General features: G+C 46.7%; 1 pseudogene; it reads left to right on the top strand.

Moving 5' to 3' along the window:
- Positions 1-5,049: 5,049 nt before the first annotated feature.
- LOC123131639 (receptor kinase-like protein Xa21) overlaps positions 5,050-21,158 on the top strand; it is a 38,174-nt pseudogene continuing 22,065 nt past the window's right edge.

Genomic DNA, 21,158 nt, shown 5'->3' with positions numbered 1-21,158 from the left:
TGTGCTTAGGTTTAGACTGGCGTGCTGGCCTCTCTGTTGTGCCTAGGTTGGGCTGCGACGTGTTGATCTTCCGTGGCCGGGCATGACCCAAAAAAGTGTGTCCGGCCAAATGGGATCGAGCGTGTTGGGTTATGTGGTGCACCCCTGCAGGGAAGTTAATCTATTCGAATAGCCGTGATCTTCGGTAACAGGACGACTTGGAGTTGTACCTTGACCTTATGACAACTAGAACCGGATACTTAATAAAACACACCCTTCCAAGTGCCAGATACAACCGGTGATCGCTCTCTCACAGGGCGACGAGGGGAGGATCATCGGTTAGGGTTATGCTATGCGATGCTACTTGGAGGACTTCAGTCTACTCTCTTCTACATGCTGCAAGACGGAGGCTGCCAGAAGCGTAGTCTTCGAAAGGACTAGCTATCCCCCTCTTATTCCGGCATTCTGTAGTTCAGTCCACATATGATAGCCTTATTCCAGTTGATACCAATGCATACATATGTAGTGTAGTTCCTTGCTTGCGAGTACTTTGGATGAGTACTCACGGTTGCTTTCTCCCTCTTTTCCCCCTATCCCTTCTACCTGGTTGTCGCAACCAGATGTTGGAGCCCAGGAGCCAGACGCCACCTTCGACGACGACTCCTACTACACCGGAGGTGCCTACTACTACGTGCTGCCCGTTGACGACGACCAGGAGTAGTTTAGGAGGATCCCAGACAGGAGGCCTGCGCCTCTTTCGATCTGTATCCCAGTTTGTGCTATCCTTCTTAAGGCAAACTTGTTTAACTTATGTCTGTACTCAGATATTGGTGCTTCCGCTGACTCGTCTGTGATCGAGCCCTTGTATTCGAGCCCTCGAGGCCCCTGGCTTGTAATATGATGCTTGTATGACTTATTTTATTTGTAGGGTTGTGTTGTGATATCTACCCGTGAGTCCTTGATTTTGATCGTACACATTTGCATGCATGATTAGTGTACGATTGAATCGGGGGCGTCACAGGGCTTGTGTTTATTAACTCGGTTCTCTCTAGCTTGCCGATGTTCCTTCTATCATTCTTTGAAGTACCGATAGGGGTATGGAAACGATTAGATTTCTACCGATCTTGTTTTTTCTGGCAATCTGATGAGGTTAAGAAGAAATACAGATGGACCAGATTGAATATCATTTGCAGGCCCAAGGATCAAGGTGAGTTAGGAATCGAGAACTTAGAATTTAAAAATAATTGTCTCCTAATCAAATGGTTATTTAGATAATCTGTTGAGACTGAGGAACATGGGTACAAATTGTGTGTAATAGGTACCTACATTCCAAGACTTTGGCCCAAGTTAATGCTAAACCTAATGATTCGCCATTTGGAAGGGGTTAATGAGGATGAACGAAACCTTTTTTCATAGGGTGAAATTCATTATTAGCAGTGGTAACACGACTAGATTCTGGGAAGATGCATGGCTAGGTTAGACACCCTTAGCCATATAATATCCCATTGTATAATATTCTAAAACGCAAGGAAGCCTATGTGGCTACAGTACTACAATCGGCCCCCCTTAATATCTAATTCAGGAGGTCTTTGGTGGGGGAACGATGGAACTCTTGGTTGCATTTGGTCCGCGGGTTGATGGATGTTCAACTTTCGGACCAACCAGATACCGTTTATTAGAAACTGCCTAGGAACAGTAGTTTGATGGTGAAATCTATGTACTTGGACCTAATTGATTCTGGGCCAATTCCGCAGTCTCTCCACATCGGGAAGATTAAAGTACCGCTTAGAATTAAAATCTTCATATGATTTGTGCACAAAGGAGTGATATTAACTAAGAATAACTTGGTAAAGCCAAGATTGGTCGGTAGTTCCCGATGTTACTTTTTCACCATAACAAAACGATTCAACACCTCTTATTACACTGTACATTAGCCAAACTTTTTTGGCGTACTCTTCATATAGCCGTGAATAATCCTCCTATTAGCACCAACATGTTAATTGGGATGTGGCTATATGGAGTGGATCAAAATATTGTGGGACAAATTCGGATAAGGATATGTGCATTATTTTGGGCTATATGAAATTGCAGAAATGATATCATCTTTAACGGGAAAAAATTTAACAGCTTTCTGCAGGTTATCTACAGAACCACTGCTTGGATCCGTACGTGATCGTTACTCACTCATGCGGACTCCGGAAAGCTTTTGGTTACTAGGTGCAACCGGTGGGAGATGGTAGCACGGGTTATCTTCAACCTATTTGAATGGCGAGCTAATAATAGGCTAGGTGGTTAGTCATCGTAGCCTATATTTTTTGCAGGCAGTGGCATCTTTTTTACTTCTTATTATTTCTGGGCTATTTTTGTGAGCCAGTACTAGACGTGAGACCTTGTTTTTGTTTTAATAAAGGGCGCTACTAGGTGCCGGCGTGCTGGCCAAAAATTTCGGCCGGTCAGCCCCGAGCCGCTAGATTAGTCACATCCCATCGTTGGATTTGGATCCCCCGAGTCGTCTTTTTCCTCGCCCGTGTCGGCGGCCGACGGCCACGCACGACCCCGCGCTCGCCTGCCACCCCTGCATCGCCTTGCTCGTCCTCGCCGGTCACACGGCGTTGTCATCGTCGGCCGCCATGACCACCGCATCTTCCTCACCACCCCCTGCTTTCTCTCCTCCTCACTGCCGCATCTCCTCCTCACCGCCTACTCTCGCTCCATGGTAGCTCCCGATGTGCCGCCGTCCCCTCGTTGTCGAAGCTCGCTGCACGGTGTCGCGTGAGCGACGGCCAAGACTCGACGCCGTTTCATGGATGTAGCAGAAAAAGACACCGATCGTAGCAAAAAAGAATGATGGTTGCAGCAATCTGTCGTCGTCGCCGCCGCGGGTCGCGACTCTGGCATGATGGATGTAGCAAAAACCTCGCCGGTAAGAGCAAAGTCCAACTACGGTTGCAGCAAAAATCATCTCGTCGCTGTCGCCGGTCTCAGCTCCGCCATGATGGATGTAGGAAAAAAAATCCTCCAATAGTAGCAAAATCGGAAGACGGTTGCTGCAAGCGCCGTTGCCGGTCTCAGCTCTGCATAACGGATGTAGCAAAAATCCCCGTTGGTAGTATCAAAATCTGAGGATGGTTGCAACAACAAAAAAAGCCGTCGCTGTAGTAGGTCGCAGCTCCGACGTGGTGGATGTAGAAAATCCGTCGTCGGTGGTAGCAAAATTCGACGACGGTTGCAGCTTCTAACGGAGTGGATTCCATGGCGATGCTGCGGCAGTAGCTCGTCGTTGCGGCCGGCCGCGCTCGTCGCCCCCGGCCGCCCACGCTTGCCGGCCATCCGCGTGAAGGTAGTGAGTCGTGCCAAAAAAAAACTTCTACGAGTCCCATGTGCCAGCGTCTCGCGTGACGAAGTGACTGGCCGAAAGATTCGGCTGGCGTGTAGGCAGGAAGGCTTTTCATTTAATAAATTGACTGCATGCATCACTCTGATGCAGAGACTTGGGGATATCCTCCTTAAAAAAAAATCTCTTGCTTCTATGTTTCCTTGCAACATCATTATTTTTTGTATACAAGCTGATGCACGGCGACGACGAGATGCGCGGGCGGCAACCTTGTCTTCACAACCTCCTTCGTCTATAAAGTGCAACATGCCCATCAGGGCCGGCCGCAGGCCATTATTTTTATTTTTTAATTTTATTCCAGACTGCAACTGTGCCGGCCTCATGTGACCCAATGTAAACTATAAGCCTATGGTCATACTAACTTTTCGAAGCGATCAAGTCATGCCGATATATTATATCCGATGATGGGGCAGGCGACGTACATATTTTGTTGCAACATTATTCTTGTAGATGTTGATCCACGGTAATGATGAGATGCTTGTAGTGGCCACGCGCGTGGCCGGCAAAACCTGCTCTTCACCTCCGTTTATCAAGTGCAACATGCCATTATTTTTATTTCACCCAGACTCCACCGGTATACCTAAGGTTAATTATAAGACATCGGAGACGGGAAGATTACACGGACTTATGGGCATACCAACTTTTTCGAAACCATCAAGTCTTTGCTCAACCATGGTAATTAGCAGCCTTTGCTTTGCTTTGCTTTGCTGGTCGTAATGATAGTATCATGACTAGTATCATGCATGTCAACTACACAATTTTGATAAGGTGTCATAAAATTAAATGAAGAAAGAGGGGGTTGAGTATCATATCATGCTACCATATCATAATAAATGCTATGATACTATGTGTCATGCATAACAATAAATAAAATACTACATGATACTAATATATCATACTATGCATTAGGCTGGCCATAGTGGGGGTAACATAACTAGTATCATATACTTGGGACTCGCAAACATGCTTACGTGGCAGAAAATTAAAGAAGAGAGAGAGGGTCATAGTAACATAGGTAGATACCATAACATAATAAATGTTATGCTACTATGTGTCATGCATGGCAATAAATAAGACCATCTATGATACTACTTTATGATACTACTTTATCATACTATGCATTAGGCTGCCCGTAATGGAAGTATCATAGGTAGTATCATGCATGCCAACTAAGCAATTTTGATGAAGTGGCATAGAATTAAATGAAGAAAGAGAGACTTGAGTATCATATTATGATACCGTATCATATTAAATGATGTGCTACTTTGTGTCATGCATGGCAATAAATATAGTCCTCTATGATACCAACATATGATACTATGCATTATGGATGTAGTATTATAGACTAATATCATATGCATGATACTAGTATATGATACTCCCCATTACAACCAGCCTTAGGAAGGTAGTATCATAGACTAATATCATATGCATGATACTAGTATATGATACTCCTCATTACAACCAGCCTGACAGATGGTAGAAAACTCTTCATCAAGGTGGAGATTTTGAGAGCTGTGCCAACGGACAGAAATATTATTACCACAGCACTTGCAACACCCACATGACCAACTAAAGCTAAGCTAGCATATATATGGAATACGCAAATGCTTCATCCAAACCAAACCAACAGCACACGCAAAGAGGGACACAAAAATAGAGGTGATCGCATCGCCATGAGCTTGCTATGCTCACTTGTTGCTGTCCTGTTGATCGTCCTTGTGAGCGCCGGCGATGAGGCCGCATTGCTTGCTTTCAAAGCGCAGCTCAGCCATGGCGGCTCGCTGGCCTCCTGGAACAGCAGCACCGACTTCTGCAGCTGGGAAGGCGTGACGTGCAACCACCGGAGGCCAGCGCGGGTGGTGGAACTAAGATTGAGCGGCGCCGGGCTCACCGGAGCGCTCTCCCCGGCAATCGGGAACCTCACGTTCCTGCGGATGCTCAACCTTGGTGTCAACTCGCTATACGGGGACATTCCAGCAAGCCTCGGCCGCCTCCGTCGCCTGCGGTGGCTCTACTTGGACAAGAACTCCTTCTCCGGCACATTGCCAGCGAACCTGAGCTCCTGCATCAGCATGACTGAAATGAGACTGGACAACAACACGCTTGGCGGGCACATCCCGACTGAGCTTGGCGAGAAGCTCAAGTACCTGACAGTGCTCACGCTGAGAAACAACGGCTTCACAGGGTCCATCCCGGCGTCACTGGCCAATCTTTCCCATCTACAGGTCCTCGAACTCACTTATAACCATTTCACCGGTTCAATCCCGCAGGGGCTCGGAACCATCCAGAGCATGCGATATTTCAGTCTCTTCGGAAACAATCTTGTGAGCTCAATCCCACCAGGGCTCAGAAGTTTCCAGAGCATGCAATATTTCAATCTCGCCGAAAACAACCTCCACGGTATGATCCCACCTTCTCTTTACAACTGGTCGTCATTGGTAGTATTTGATGTCGGGTCGAATATGTTGTACGGAAGCATTCCGGATGATATCGGAAACAAGCTCCCCAAGTTGGAAAGGCTTGGCTTGCATGCCAATCACTTCACAGGAACCATCCCTTCCTCAATATCCAACATATCTTCCCTCATATCACTTGACCTCACACAGAACAAATTTAGTGGGTATATGCCTCCCACATTGGGGTGGCTCGGAGCTCTCCAATATCTGGAGTTGGGTAACAATGAAATCGAAGCGAATGACAACAAGGGGTGGGAATTTATAACATCCTTGGCAAATTGCAGCCAACTGCAGAAATTGGCACTACCCAAAAATTCCTTTGGAGGACAACTACCGGGTTCAATTGTGAACCTCTCAACGACTCTCCAGTGGTTAAACTTACAGGACAATAGGTTCTCTGGGAGTATACCTGCGGACATCGGCAACTTGGTTGGTTTGGAATTGCTTGTGATAGCAAATACTCCGATATCCGGAGTGATTCCCAAGAGCATCGGTAAGCTAGTAAAATTGATCCAGCTAGTCTTGCATAATAATAGCTTGTCTGGCCTCATACCATCATCGCTAGGGAACCTTTCGCAATTGAGTATCCTTTCTGCATACCATGGCAACTTGGAGGGGCCAATTCCGGCAAGCCTCGGGGAGTTGAAAAAACTTGTTGTACTCGATCTGTCAATGAACTACAGACTTAATGGTTCAATACCTAGAGGGATTTTTAAATTGCCTAGCCTTTCTAGGTACTTGGACTTGTCATATAATTCCCTTTCGGGACCCCTTCCTAATGAAGTTGGTAGTTTGTCAAATCTGAACCGACTTGTTCTATCAGGAAACCGGTTGTCTGGCAAGATACCTGACAGCATTCAGAATTGCATAGTATTGGAATCTCTAAGATTATACAACAATTCATTTGAGGGAAGCATACCTCAGTCAGTGACAAATATAAAGGGGCTCCGTATACTGGTCCTAACCATGAATAAGTTCTCTGGTAATATTCCTGAGGCCCTTGGTAGCATTAGAAACCTGGAGGGACTGTACCTAGCACACAACAACTTGTCTGGGTCAATCCCATTAGTTCTACAGAATTTGACATCATTGTCTGAACTGGATATATCCTTCAATAATTTGCAAGGTGAGGTGCCAAATGAAGGTGTTTTCAGAAACATCACTTACTTAGCAGTTAATGGGAATGCCAATTTGTGTGGTGGTACACCTCAACTTCATTTGGCTCCATGCTCCATAAGAAAGAACAAAAAACAGATGCCAAAGTCTTTTGTAATCTCTCTAGTGACAGCTGGAGCAATCTTGTTTTCACTTTCAGTTATTCTTCTTGTTTGGATACTTTGCAAGAAGCTCAAACCAAGCCAGAAGATATTAGCAGAAAATTCAATTGCTGATGACCATTACAAGAGAATCCCCTATCATGCATTATTGAGAGGAACTAACAATTTTTCAGAAGCCAACTTGCTTGGAAGAGGAAGTTATGGTGTGGTTTATAAGTGTATTTTGGACAATGAAGAAAGAACATTGGCTGTCAAGGTGTTTAATCTCAATCAATCTAGGTATTCCAAGAGTTTTCAGGTCGAGTGTGAGGCCATGAGAAGGATACGACACCGTTGTCTCATTAAGATCATTACATCTTGTTCAAGCGTCAACCACCAAGGTCAAGATTTCAAGGCATTAGTTTTTGAGTTCATGCCCAATGGTAGCTTGGATGGTTGGCTTCATCCAAAATCACAAGAGCCCACTATAAACAACACGCTCAGCCTTGCCCAGAGACTTGATATTGCTGTCGATATTATGGATGCGGTAGAATATCTGCACAACTACTGTCAATCATTGGTAATCCATTGTGACCTTAAGCCAAGCAACATTCTTCTTGATGAAGACATGAGCGCACGAGTTGGTGACTTTGGCATATCAAGGATCCTTCAAGAAAATACGAGTGAGGGGATGCAAACTTCATATAGTTCAACTGGAATTAGAGGTTCCATAGGCTATGTTGCTCCAGGTGACTAGGACTCTTCTAATTTTATATTTTACTTTTCGCTCCAATATGGCATGCTAACCACCATTTTTTTTCATAATTGTAGAGTACGGAGAAGGATCTGCTGTCTCAACACCCGGCGATATCTATAGTCTTGGCATATTGCTGCTTGAGATGTTTACCGGAAGGAGCCCAACGGAAGGCATGTTCAGAGATTCATTGGATCTGCATAAGTTTGCTGAGGATGCTCTTCCAGATAGAACCTTGGAGATAGCTGACCCAACAATATGGCTACACAACGGACAACAGGATAACACTACAAGTATTAGAATCCAGGAGTGCTTGCTTTCAGTCTTGAGGCTTGGCATATCCTGCTCAAAGACACGAGCTCAAGACCGAGCACCGACAAGAGATGCAGCGGCAGAGATGCATGCAATCAGAGATGCATACCTCCTGTTTGCTGGTAAGCATATAGGGGAGCATGGAGGGCCTCGGCTTGAGACATTTGAGCTAGAATGATATGAGCCTGCAACAATAGATGTGTGTATGTATGTCACTTCAGTTTGTGTTTGTTTGTCATCGGGCCCATTTTATTTGCAACAATGAGGTATCTACTTTATATGTACTTTTTGGAGAGATTTCTTATTGTTTGAATCAGGTTTTGGCCGGTGTCACATCCCTACTCTGGTATGCACCTAGTGTTAGCATGTTGTTTGCATCCTGTTTAAATTCAATGAAACTTGAATTGGGGATGATCAAACCCTAGTACCAAATGGAATTCAAATAGGTTCAACTTAATTAAAAATATTTTCAGTGCACCCAAAATGTCCTAAAAATGTTCATGATTATGGCACAAGGTGGAAACCTAAACCAGAATGCTGCACATTTACCTAGGAAATTTCTGGTCTTTGAGTTAACCCATAATGCATTTGAAATGGGGCTAATCTATAGCTCCAATAATCCTGAAAAGTTGTGAGGTGCTCTGGAATAGTCCATCTAGTCCCTACAAAAATTATCAAAAGAAATAAAAATGGTTTCATATTTTTACTAAATCAAAACAAACAGCAGAAAAGAAAAATAGAAAAATAATAAAAGGGAAAACTCACCTGGCAGCCCACTACCTGGCCCAGCCTAGCAGCCTCCTCCCTGTCATCTTCCTCCCCTGCCAGGAGGACGAAGGTGCGTGGCCACCTCCTACCTACCCGCCTCGCCTGGAGGCCCCTAAGAGCGCCACGACACCCCCTGGACCCCCTCGAGCTCCTCCCCATGCTCATCCCCTCCTCTGGCTCGCTCTCTCGCATGAATCCGAGTGCCACCATCGCCGCCCCTCGTTGTTCTCGTGGCCACCATGCACGCCTCGCCTCGCCGACGTGTCCGAAGTGTTAGAAGGGAGAGAGAGATTTGGTGGAATAGTTGTTGTATTTCTTGAGCCTTGTGGGCATATATATAGGAGTATATGATCTATTTGGAGTACAAGGCAAGCCAGCATATTTCCTAGTCTAATCTATGTTTCCTAATACAATCACGTTACTCAACATCCCCCCGTAGTCACAACGGTAGCGACGCAGATAGTGAGACTGGAGAAGAATCCGAAGGCAAGCCGACAGACACCCCCCACAGTCGTAACGGTCGACGCATCACGGAGCCGTGGCTGGAGTGAAAACCAACAAGGTTGCTCATGTTGGGGAACGTAGCAGAAATTCAAAAAATTTCCTACGTAACACCAAGATCTATCTATGGAGAGACCAGCAACGAGTAGAAAGGAGAGTGCATCTACATACCCTTGTAGATCGCTAAGCGGAAGCGTTCAAGTGAACGGGGTTGATGGAGTCGTACTCGTCGTGATTCAGATCACCGATGATCTAGTGCCGAACGGACGGCACCTCCGCGTTCAACACACGTACAGCTCGACGATGTCTCCCACGCCTTGATCCAGCAAGGAGAGAGGGAGAGGTTGAGGAAGACTCCATCCAGCAGCAGCACAACGGCGTGGTGGTGATGGAGGAGCGTGGCAATCCTGCAGGGCTTCGCCAAGCACCTACGGGAGAGGAGGAGGTGTCACGGGAGGGAGGGAGGCGCCAAGGGCTCAGGTGTGGATGCCCTCCCACCCCTCCACTATATATAGGGGCAAGGGAGAGGGGGGAGGCGCAGCCTTGCCCCCTACTCCAAGAAAAGGGTGCGGCCAAGAGGGGGGGAGGAGTCCATCCTCCCCAAGGCACCTCGGAGGTGCCTTCCCCCTTGAGGACTCTTCCCTCTAGGGTTCCCTAGGTGCATGGGCCTCTTGGGGCTGGTGCCCTTGGCCCATGTAGGCCAAGGCGCACCCCCTACAGCCCATGTGGCCCCCCGGGGCAGGTGGCCCCACCCGGTGGGCCCCCGGGACCCTTCCGGTGGTCCCGGTACAATACCGATGACCCCGAAACTTGTCCCGATGGCCGAAACAGGACTTCCTATATATAAATCTTTACCTCCGGACCATTCCGGAACTCCTCGTGACGTCCGGGATCTCATCCGGGACTCCGAACAACATTCGTTAACCACATACAAACTTCCTTTATAACCCTAGCATCATCGAACCTTAAGTGTGTAGACCCTACGGGTTCGGGAGACATGCAGACATGACCGAGATGTTCTCCGGTCAATAACCAACAGCGGGATCTGGATACCCATGTTGGCTCCCACATGTTCCACGATGATCTCATCGGATGAACCACGATGTCAAGGACTCAATCGATCCCGTATACAATTCCCTTTGTCTAGCGGTATGGTACTTGCCCGAGATTCGATCGTCGGTATACCGATACCTTGTTCAATCTCGTTACCGGCAAGTCTCTTTACTCGTTCAGTAACACATCATCCCGTGATCAACCCCTTGGTCACATTGTGCACATTATGATGATGTCCTACCGAGTGGGCCCAGAGATACCTCTCCGTTTACACGGAGTGACAAAATCCCAATCTCGATTCGTGCCAACCCAACAGACACTTTCAGAGATACCCGTAGTGTACCTTTATAGCCACCCAGTTACGTTGTGACGTTTGGCACACCCAAAGCACTCCTACGGTATCCGGGAGTTGCACAATCTCATGGTCTAAGGAAATGATACTTGACATTAGAAAAGCTTTAGCATACGAACTACATGATCTTGTGCTAGGCTTAGGATTGGGTCTTGTCCATCACATCATTCTCCTAATGATGTGATCCCGTTATCAACGACATCCAATGTCCATGGTCAGGAAACCGTAACCATCTATTGATTAACGAGCTAGTCAACTAGAGGCTTACTAGGGACATGGTGTTGTCTATGTATCCACACATGTATCTGAGTTTCCTATCAATACAATTCTAGCATGGATAATAAACGATTATCATGAACAAGGAAATATAATAATAATCAATTTATTATTGCCTCTAGGGCATATTTCCAACAGTCTCCCACTTGCACTAGAGTCAATAATCTAGTTCACATCGATATGTGATTAACACTCAAGGTCACATCCCCATGTGACTAACACCCAAAGAGTTTACTAGAGTCAATAATCTAGTTCACATTTACCATGTGATTAACACTCGATGAGTTCTGGGTTTGATCATGTTATGCTTGTGAGAGAGGTTATAGTCAACGGGTCTGAACCTTTCAGATCCGTGTGTGCTTTACAAATCTCTATGTCATCTCCTAGATGCAGCTACCACGTTCTATTTGGAGCTATTCCAAATAACTGTTCTACTTGGAGCTATTCTAAATTGTTGCTCCATTATACGTATCCGGTATCTCTACTCAGAGCTATCCGGATAGGTGTCAAGCTTGCATCGACGTAACCCTTTACGACGAACTCTTTTACCACCTCCATAATTGAGAAAATTCCTTACTCCACTAGTTACTAAGGATAACTTTGACCGCTGTCCTGTGATCCATTCTTGGATCACTCTTGTACCCCTTGACTGACTCATGGTAAAGCACACTTCAGGTGCGGTACACAGCATAGCATACCGTAGAGCCTATGTCTTAAGCATAGGGGACGACCTTCGTTCCTTTCTCTCTATATGGTCGAGCTTTAAGTCTTAACTTCATACCTTACAACTCAGGCAAGAACTCCTTCTTTGACTGATCCATCTTGAACACCTTCAAGATCACGTCAAGGCATGTGCTCATTTGAAAGTACTATTAAGCATTTTAATCTATTCTTATAGATCTTGATGCTCAATGTTCAAGTAGCTTAATCCAGGTTTTCCATTGAAAACACTTTCCAAATAACCCTATATGCTTTCCAGAAATTCTACATCATTTCTGATCATTAATATGTCAACAACATATACTCATCAGAAATTCTATAGTGCTCCCACTCACTTCTTTGGAAATACAAGTTTCTCATAAACTTTGTATACACCCAAAATCTTTGATCATCATCAAAGCATACATTCCAACTCCGAGATGCTCACTCCAGTCCTCAGAAGGATTGCTGAAGCTTTGCATACTTATTAGCATATTTCAGGATAGACAAAACCTTCCGGTTGTATCACATACAACCTTTCCTCAAGAATCGTCGAGGAAACAATGTTTTGACATCCTATCTGCAAGATTTCATAAATAATGCAGTAATTGCTAATATAATTCCAACAGACTCTTAGCATCGCTACGAGTGAGAAAGTCTCATCGTAGTCAACTCCTTGAACTTGTCGAAAAACATCTCAACGACAAGTCGAGCTTTCTCAATGGTGACACTTACCATCATTGTCTGTCTTCCTTTCAAAATCCATATGTACCTAACAGCCTTACGACCATCAAGTAGTTCTTCCAAAGTCTACACTTTGTTTTCATACATGGATCCTCTCTCGGGTTTTATGGCCTTGAGCCATTTATCAGAATCCGGGCCCACCATCGCTTCTCCATAGCTCGTAGGTTCATTGTTGTCTAGCAACATGACTTCCAAGACAGGATTACTGTACCACTCTGAAGTAGTACGTATCCTTGTCACCCTACGAGGTTTGGGAGTGACTTGATCTGAAGTTTCATGATCACTATCATAAGCTTCTACTTCAATTGGTGTAGGTGCCACAGGAACAACTTCCTGTGCCCTGCTACACACTGGTTGAAGTGATGGTTCAATAACCTCATCAAGTTTCCACCATCCTCCCACTCAATTCTTTCGAGAGAAACCTTTCCTCGAGAAAGGACCCGATTCTAGAAACAATCCCTTATTGCTTTCGGATCTGAGACAGGAGGTATACCCAACTGTTTTTGGGTGCCCTATGAAGATGCATTCATCCGCTTTGGGTTCGAGCTTATCAGCCTGAAACTTTTTCACATAAGCGTCGCAGCCCCAAACTTTCAAGAAATGGCAACTTAGGTTTCTCCAAACCATAGTTCATATGGTGTCGTCTCAACGAAATTATGTGGTGCCCTATTTAAAGTGAATGTGGTTGTCTTTAATGCCTAACCCATAAACTATCGTGGCAGTTCGATAAGAGACATCATGGTATGCATCATATCCAATAGGGTGCAGTTATGATGTTCGGACACACCATCACACTATGGTGTTCCAGGCTGTATCAGTCGTGAAACAATTTCCACAACGTCTTAATTCTGTGCCAAACTCGTGATTCAGATATTCATCTCTATGATCATATCATAGATCTTTTATCCTCTTGTCACGACGATCTTTCAACTTCACACTGAAATTACTTGAACCTTTCAATAATTCAGACTCGTGATTCATCAAGTAAATATACTCAACATCTACTCGAATCATCTGTGAAGTAAGAACATAACGATATTCACTGCATGCCTCAGCACTCATTGGACTGCACACATCAAAATGTGTTACTTCCAACAAGTTGCTATCTTGTTCCATCTTACTGAAAACGAGGCTTTTCAGTCATCTTGCCCATGTGGTTATGATTTGCATGTCCCAAGTGATTCAAAATCAAGTGAGTCAAAACGGTCCATTTGCATGGAGTTTCTTCATGCATATACACCAATAGACATGGTTCGCATGTCTCAAACTTTTCAAAAAAAAACGAGTGAGCCCAAAGATCCATCAATATGGAGCTTCTTCATGCGTTTTATACCGATATGACTTACGTGGCAGTGCCACAAGTAGGTGGTACTATCATTACTATCTTTTGGCATGAACATGTGTATCACTACGATCGAGATTTAATAAACCATTCATTTTAGGTGTAAGACCATTGAAGGTATTATTCAAATAAACAGAGTAACCATTATTCTCCTTAAATGAATAATCGTATTGCGATAGACGTAATCCAATCATGTCTATGCTCAACGCAAACACCAATCTCTTTGGTAGAGGGAGCGTGCGATGCTTGATCATATCAAGCTTGGAAAAACTTCCAACACATATCGTCAGCTCACCTTTAGCTAGTATCTGTTTATTCCGTAGCCTTTTCTTTCGAGTTACTAACACTTAGCAACCGAACCGGTATCTAATACCCTGGTGCTACTAGGAGTACTAGTAAAGTACACATTAACATAATGTATATCCAATATACTTCTATCGACCTTGCCAGCCTTCTTATCTACCAAGTATCTAGGGTAATTCTGCTCTAGTGGTTGTTCCCCTTATTACAGAAGCACTTAGTCTCGGGTTTGGGTTTTACCTTGGGTTTCTTCACTAGAGCAGCAGCTGATTTGCCGTTTCATGAAGTATCCCTTCTTGCCCTTGCCCTTCTTGAAACTAGTGGTTTCACCAACCATCAACAATTGATTCTCCTTCTTGATTTCTACTTTCGCGGTGTCAAACATCGCGAATACCTCAAGGATCATCATATCTATCCCTGATATGTTATAGTTCATCACGAAGCTCTAACAGCTTGGTGGCAATGACTTTGGAGAACCATCACTGTCTTATCTGGAAGATCAACTCCCACTCGATTCAAATGATTGTTGTACTCAGACAATCTGTGCACAAGCTCAACAATTGAGCTTTTCTCCTTAGTTTGCAGGTTAAGAAAGTCATCGGAGGTTTTATACCTCTTGACATGGGCACGAGCCTGAAATCCCAATTTCAGCCCTCAAAACATCTCATATGTTTCGCGATGTTTCAAAAACGTCTTTGGTGCCTCAACTCTAAACCGTTTAACTGAACTATCACGTAGTTATCAAAACGTGTATGTCAGATGTTCGCAACAACCACAGACAACGTTCGAGGTTCAGCACACTGAGCGGTGCATTAAGGACATAAGCCTTCTATGAAGCAATGAGGACAATCCTCAGTTTACGGACCTAGTCCGCATAATTGCTACTATCAACTTTCAACTAATTTTTCTCTAGGAACATATCTAAACAGTAGAACTATAGCGTGAGCTACGACATAATTTGCAAAAACCTTTTGACTATGTTCAGGATAATTAAGTTCATCTTATGAACTCCCACTTAGATAGACATCCCTCTAGTCATCTAAGTGATTACATGATCCGAGTCAAACTAGGCCGTGTCCGATCATCACGTGAGACGGACTAGTCATCATCGGTGAACATCTTCATGTTGATCGTATCTTCTATACGACTCATGCTCGACCTTTCGGTCTCCGTGTTCCGAGGCCATGTCTGTACATGCTAGGCTCGTCAAGTTAACCCTAAGTGTTTCGCGTGTGTTCCGAGGCCATGTCTGTACATGCTAGGCTCGTCAACACCCGTTGTATTTGAACGTCTGAATAAAACACCCGATCATCACGTGATGTTTTGAAACAGCAAACTGTCGCAACGGTGCACAGTTAGGGGAGAACACTTCTTGAAATTGTTGTAAGGGATCATCTTATTTACTACCGTCGTTCTAAGCAAATAAGATGTATAAACATGATAAACATCACATGCAATCAAATAGTGACATGATATGGCCATCATCACTTTTCTCCTTTTGATCTCCATCTTCGGGGCTCCATGATCATCATCGTCACCGGCATGACACCATGATCTCCATCATCATGATCTCCATCATCGTGTCTTCATGAAGTTGCCTCGCCAACTATTACTTCTACTACTATGGCTAACGGTTAGCAATAAAGTAAAGTAATTACATGACGTTTAAGTTGACACGCAGGTCACAAATAAATAAAGACAACTTCTATGGCTCCTGTCGGTTGTCATACTCATCGACATGCAAGTCGTGAATCCTATTACAAGAACATGATCAATCTCATACATCACATATATCATTCATCACATCCTTTGGCCATATCACATCACATAGCATACCCTGCAAAAACAAGTTAGACGTCCTCTAATTGTTGTTTGCATGTTTTACGTGGCTGCTATGGGTTTCTAGCAAGAACGTTTCTTACCTACGCATGAACCACAACGTGATATGCCAATTGCTATTTACCCTTCATAAGGACCCTTTTCATCGAATCCGATCCGACTAAAGTGGGAGAGACAGACACCCGCCAGCCACCTTATGCAACTAGTGCATGTTTGTCGGTGGAACCGGTCTCACGTAAGCGTACGTGTAAGGTTGGTCCGGGCCGCTTCATCCCACGATGCCGCCGAATCAAGATAAGACTAGTAACGGCAAGCATATTGAACAATATCGACGCCCACAACTACTTTGTGTTCTACTCGTGCAAAGAATCTACGCAATAGACCTAGCTCATGATGCCACTGTTGGGGAACGTAGCAGAAATTCAAAAATTTTCCTACGTAACACCAAGATCTATCTATGGAGAGACCAGCAACGAGTAGAAAGGAGAGTGCATCTACATACCCTTGTAGATCGCTAAGCGGAAGCGTTCAAGTGAACGGGGTTGATGGAGTCATACTCGTCGTGATTCAAATCACCGATGATCTAGTGCCGAACGGACGGCACCTCCGCGTTCAACACACGTACAGCTCGACGATGTCTCCCACGCCTTGATCCAGCAAGGAGAGAGGGAGAGGTTGAGGAAGACTCCATCCAGCAGCAGCACAACGGCGTGGTGGTGATGGAGGAGCGTGGCAATCCTGCAGGGCTTCGCCAAGCACCTACGGGAGAGGAGGAGGTGTCACGGGAGGGAGGGAGGCGCCAAGGGCTCAGGTGTGGATGCCCTCCCACCCCTCCACTATATATAGGGGCAAGGGAGAGGGGGGAGGCGCAGCCTTGCCCCCTACTCCAAGAAAAGGGTGCGGCCAAGAGGGGGGGAGGAGTCCATCCTCCCCAAGGCACCTCGGAGGTGCCTTCCCCCTTGAGGACTCTTCCCTCTAGGGTTCCCTAGGCGCATGGGCCTCTTGGGGCTGGTGCCCTTGGCCCATGTAGGCCAAGGCGCACCCCCTACAGCCCATGTGGCCCCCCGGGGCAGGTGGCCCCACCCGGTGGGCCCCCGGGACCCTTCCGGTGGTCCCGGTACAATACCGATGACCCCGAAACTTGTCCCGATGGCCGAAACAGGACTTCCTATATATAAATCTTTACCTCCGGACCATTCCGGAACTCCTCGTGACGTCCGGGATCTCATCCGGGACTCCGAACAACATTCGGTAACCACATACAAACTTCCTTTATAACCCTAGCATCATCGAACCTTAAGTGTGTAGACCCTACGGGTTCGGGAGACATGCAGACATGACCGAGATGTTCTCCGGTCAATAACCAACAGCGGGATCTGGATACCCATGTTGGCTCCCACATGTTCCACGATGATCTCATCGGATGAACCACGATGTCAAGGACTCAATCGATCCCGTATACAATTCCCTTTGTCTAGCGGTATGGTACTTGCCAGAGATTCGATCGTCGGTATACCGATACCTTGTTCAATCTCGTTACCGGCAAGTCTCTTTACTCGTTCCGTAACACATCATCCTGTGATCAACCCCTTGGTCACATTGTGCACATTATGATGATGTCCTACCGAGTGGGCCCAGAGATACCTCTCCGTTTACACGGAGTGACAAAATCCCAATCTCGATTCGTGCCAACCCAACAGACACTTTCAGAGATACCCGTAGTGTACCTTTATAGCCACCCAGTTACGTTGTGACGTTTGGCACACCCAAAGCACTCCTACAGTATCCGGGAGTTGCACAATCTCATGGTCTAAGGAAATGATACTTGACATTAGAAAAGCTTTAGCATACGAACTACATGATCTTGTGCTAGGCTTAGGATTGGGTCTTGTCCATCACATCATTCTCCTAATGATGTGATCCCGTTATCAACGACATCCAATGTCCATGGTCAGGAAACCGTAACCATCTATTGATTAACGAGCTAGTCAACTAGAGGCTTACTAGGGACATGGTGTTGTCTATGTATCCACACATGTATCTGAGTTTCCTATCAATACAATTCTAGCATGGATAATAAACGATTATCATGAACAAGGAAATATAATAATAATCAATTTATTATTGCCTCTAGGGCATATTTCCAACAGCTCAAGCAGGCGGTAGCCCTTTGTGCCATTTGTCGATGTAGTCAAGAGCGTGGGTGGTGGAGCCGTTGTCGAGGTAGCTGTGCGAAGAATGCCGCGGTCGATGTCGAGTCGTGGTGGCCGGTGTCAAGGAAGTCGCCGTGGAACCGTGGGTGCAAGGGGGCGCCGAGTTAGCATGGGCGCAGTGGTGTCGAAGTAGGGGTGCGCCGGGAAGAAAATGTTGTTGACGACGCGTCGTGGCGGGTTTGCCAAGCCCGGGGACACATCGTGGACGAAGGCATGCACCGGTGTTACCAGCACCGGGCATGCATAGACGGACGAAGACGAACTTGACGAAGCGCCGACCAGACATGCCAGGCCCGGGGACATGTCGTGGATGAAGGCACACATCGGTGTTACCAGCACCGGGCATGCGTAGATGAGGGACCTGCACGAGCTGTATGCCATGTCGGAGATGTCGGAGGGGCCAGCAGAGAAGAACTCGACGACAATTGCAGCGTCCATCGGCGCGGGGCCGATGTCACCAACGGTGGTCGGTGTAGACGAAGTGGTCGGGGTAGATGACGGCGACGCTGGCGACGGGCTGGTGCTTGGACGAAGACGAAGGGGGTGGACGGGCGGCGGCAGCGGCCAAAGAAGAGCAGCGGCGGCGGCTAGGTTAGGAGTGCGGCGGCGGTGCTCGAAGTAGGCGAAGAACCCTGACAGCGTGACGAAGACCGGCGCGGGCGGTGGCATTCCCGCGCCAAGGGAGACAGCGCGGCGCATACCACGGAAGGTCGACGTGCGGTGCCGGCGGAGTGGACCACGGCGCTACAGCCCAAAGGGGTGACGCAGCGGCGGCAGGCGGGTCGGGGCGACAGCGGGGACCGTGGGCCGCGACCCTGCGGCCCGAAGGGGCGACGCAACGGCGGTTCGCGAGTCGGTGCAGCCGCGGGGACGACCTCGGGGCGGCGACGGTGTAACACCTCGGTAGTTAAGCTACAGTAACCACACACTAATGATGCCATGTCATCGCAATTAAATTCCTAAATCTCACTTTGATCCAAAACGAATTCGAATTGAAAACGAAGTCAAATTTTTATTTCTTCAAACGGTAAAACAAAAATGTCCACTGGGTTGCAAAAGTCCACTAACAATTTTCCTGAAAGAAACCAACATTTTATGAATAATTAAGATGCCCTTAAACTAATTAAAATTGGACCAACAACTTTTAATTGATCCTTTTCAATTTAAATAAATATTTGCACGTTTCAAAATAACTTGAAACTTGCTGTGCTAGCTCATAACATTGCATAGTATTTATGTGTCAAGTAACTTGTTGGACCCAAAATCTTTTGCCTTCAATAGAAATAGCAAAACAATAGCTAAAAGTAAAACAGAAATAAATAAAGATGAAACGCAGAATAAAAAGGAAAGGGAACCCCTCTCCCCCGCTTTCTGTGGGCCTTAGACCGACAAGGCGCAGGCCCAGCCCACCAGTGCCTTTGTCTTCCTCTCCTGTTCATCCATGGCGCTGGTAGTGCGTGCACGCCGTCCACGCCACCGATCGTCGCCGTGTCAAGCATCCACTACCTCCTCGAGATGGATAAGAAGACCCCCGACCCCATAGACAAACCCTAATCCTCACTTATCCCCTCGCGCTCTCTCTCTTTCGTTTGTTCATCACCTGAAACTCATGGTCGTCGTTGCCGTGTCGATCCCGCGGCCACCGGCATCCCCGTCACCTGAGAGCATGCCCTGGAGCTTTAGTGCCATCGACTCCACCGACTACGTGCATCGGTTCGAGCTCGGACGCCCTGCTGCCTCGCCATCGCGTCGTCTTCTCCGCCACCATCGTCGCATCTCGTCGTCGAGATCGTCACATCCGGCCACCCCTGCGCTCCCGACCTCGCCATCAGACTTGCGTGAGCATCCCCTCCATTTCCCTCTTGTTCCTCGTCTTGATTTGTTGTCGTAGATGTCCCCACGCTCGCTGTCACGCCTCCGGCTGGCCCCAGTCGCGCCCTGGGCCCGCCGTAGTGGCCACGCCCATGCGCGCCCTGCGCCCTCGTTCTCCCGCTGCCATGCTGCATGCCGTTGCCGCCCTATGCCGTTGTCTGTTGCTGCCGCCGCAGTCGCCTGCTCCCGCCACTTCTAGCCGTCGCTTCCCGCCTCCGGCCACAATGCTTAGCTGCAGCACCGCCGCATGCTGCTGGCGCCGTCCGTCGCTCGTCGCCTGTACTCGCGCCTCCGTGATACGTCTCCATTGTATCTACTTTTCCAAACACTTTTGCCCTTATTTTGGACTCTCACTTGCATGATTTGAATGGAACTAACCCGGACTGATGCTGTTTTCAGCAGAATTACCATGGTGTTATTTATGTGCAGAAACAAAACGTTCTCGGAATGACCTGAAACTTCACGGAGCAACTTTTTGGAAAATATAAAAAATACTTGCAAAAGATGAAGGCCAGGGGGCCCACCACCTGTCCACGAGGGTGGGGGGCACGCCCCCTACCTCGTGGGATCCCTGGAGCTCCTCCGACTCCAACTCTATATATTGTGTTTCAGGGAGAGAAAAATCAGAGAGAAGAATTCATCGCGTTTTACGATACGGAGCCGCCGCCAAGACCTAAAACCTCTTGGGAGGGCTGATCTGGAGTCCATTCGGGGCTCCGGAGAGGGGAGTCCATCGCCATCGTCATCATCAACCATCCTCCATCACCAATTTCATGATGCTCACCATCATGCGTGAGTAATTCCATCGTAGGCTTGCTGGACAGTGATGGGTTGGATGGGATCTATCATGTAATCGAGTTAGTTTTGTTAGGGTTTGATCCCTAGTATCCACTATGTTCTGAGATTGATGTTGCTATGACTTTGCTATGCTTAATGCTTGTCACTAGGGCCCGAGTGCCATGATTTCAGATCTAAACCTATTATGTTTTCATCAATATATGAGAGTTTTTGATCCTATCTTGCAAGTCTATAGTCACCTATTATG

Source organism: Triticum aestivum, chromosome 6A (genome assembly GCF_018294505.1).
Source record: "Triticum aestivum cultivar Chinese Spring chromosome 6A, IWGSC CS RefSeq v2.1, whole genome shotgun sequence".
Classification (NCBI taxonomy): Eukaryota; Viridiplantae; Streptophyta; class Magnoliopsida; order Poales; family Poaceae; genus Triticum; species Triticum aestivum.
Note: the sequence above shows the minus strand (reverse complement) of the source record. Positions and strands in the feature narration are given on the sequence as shown.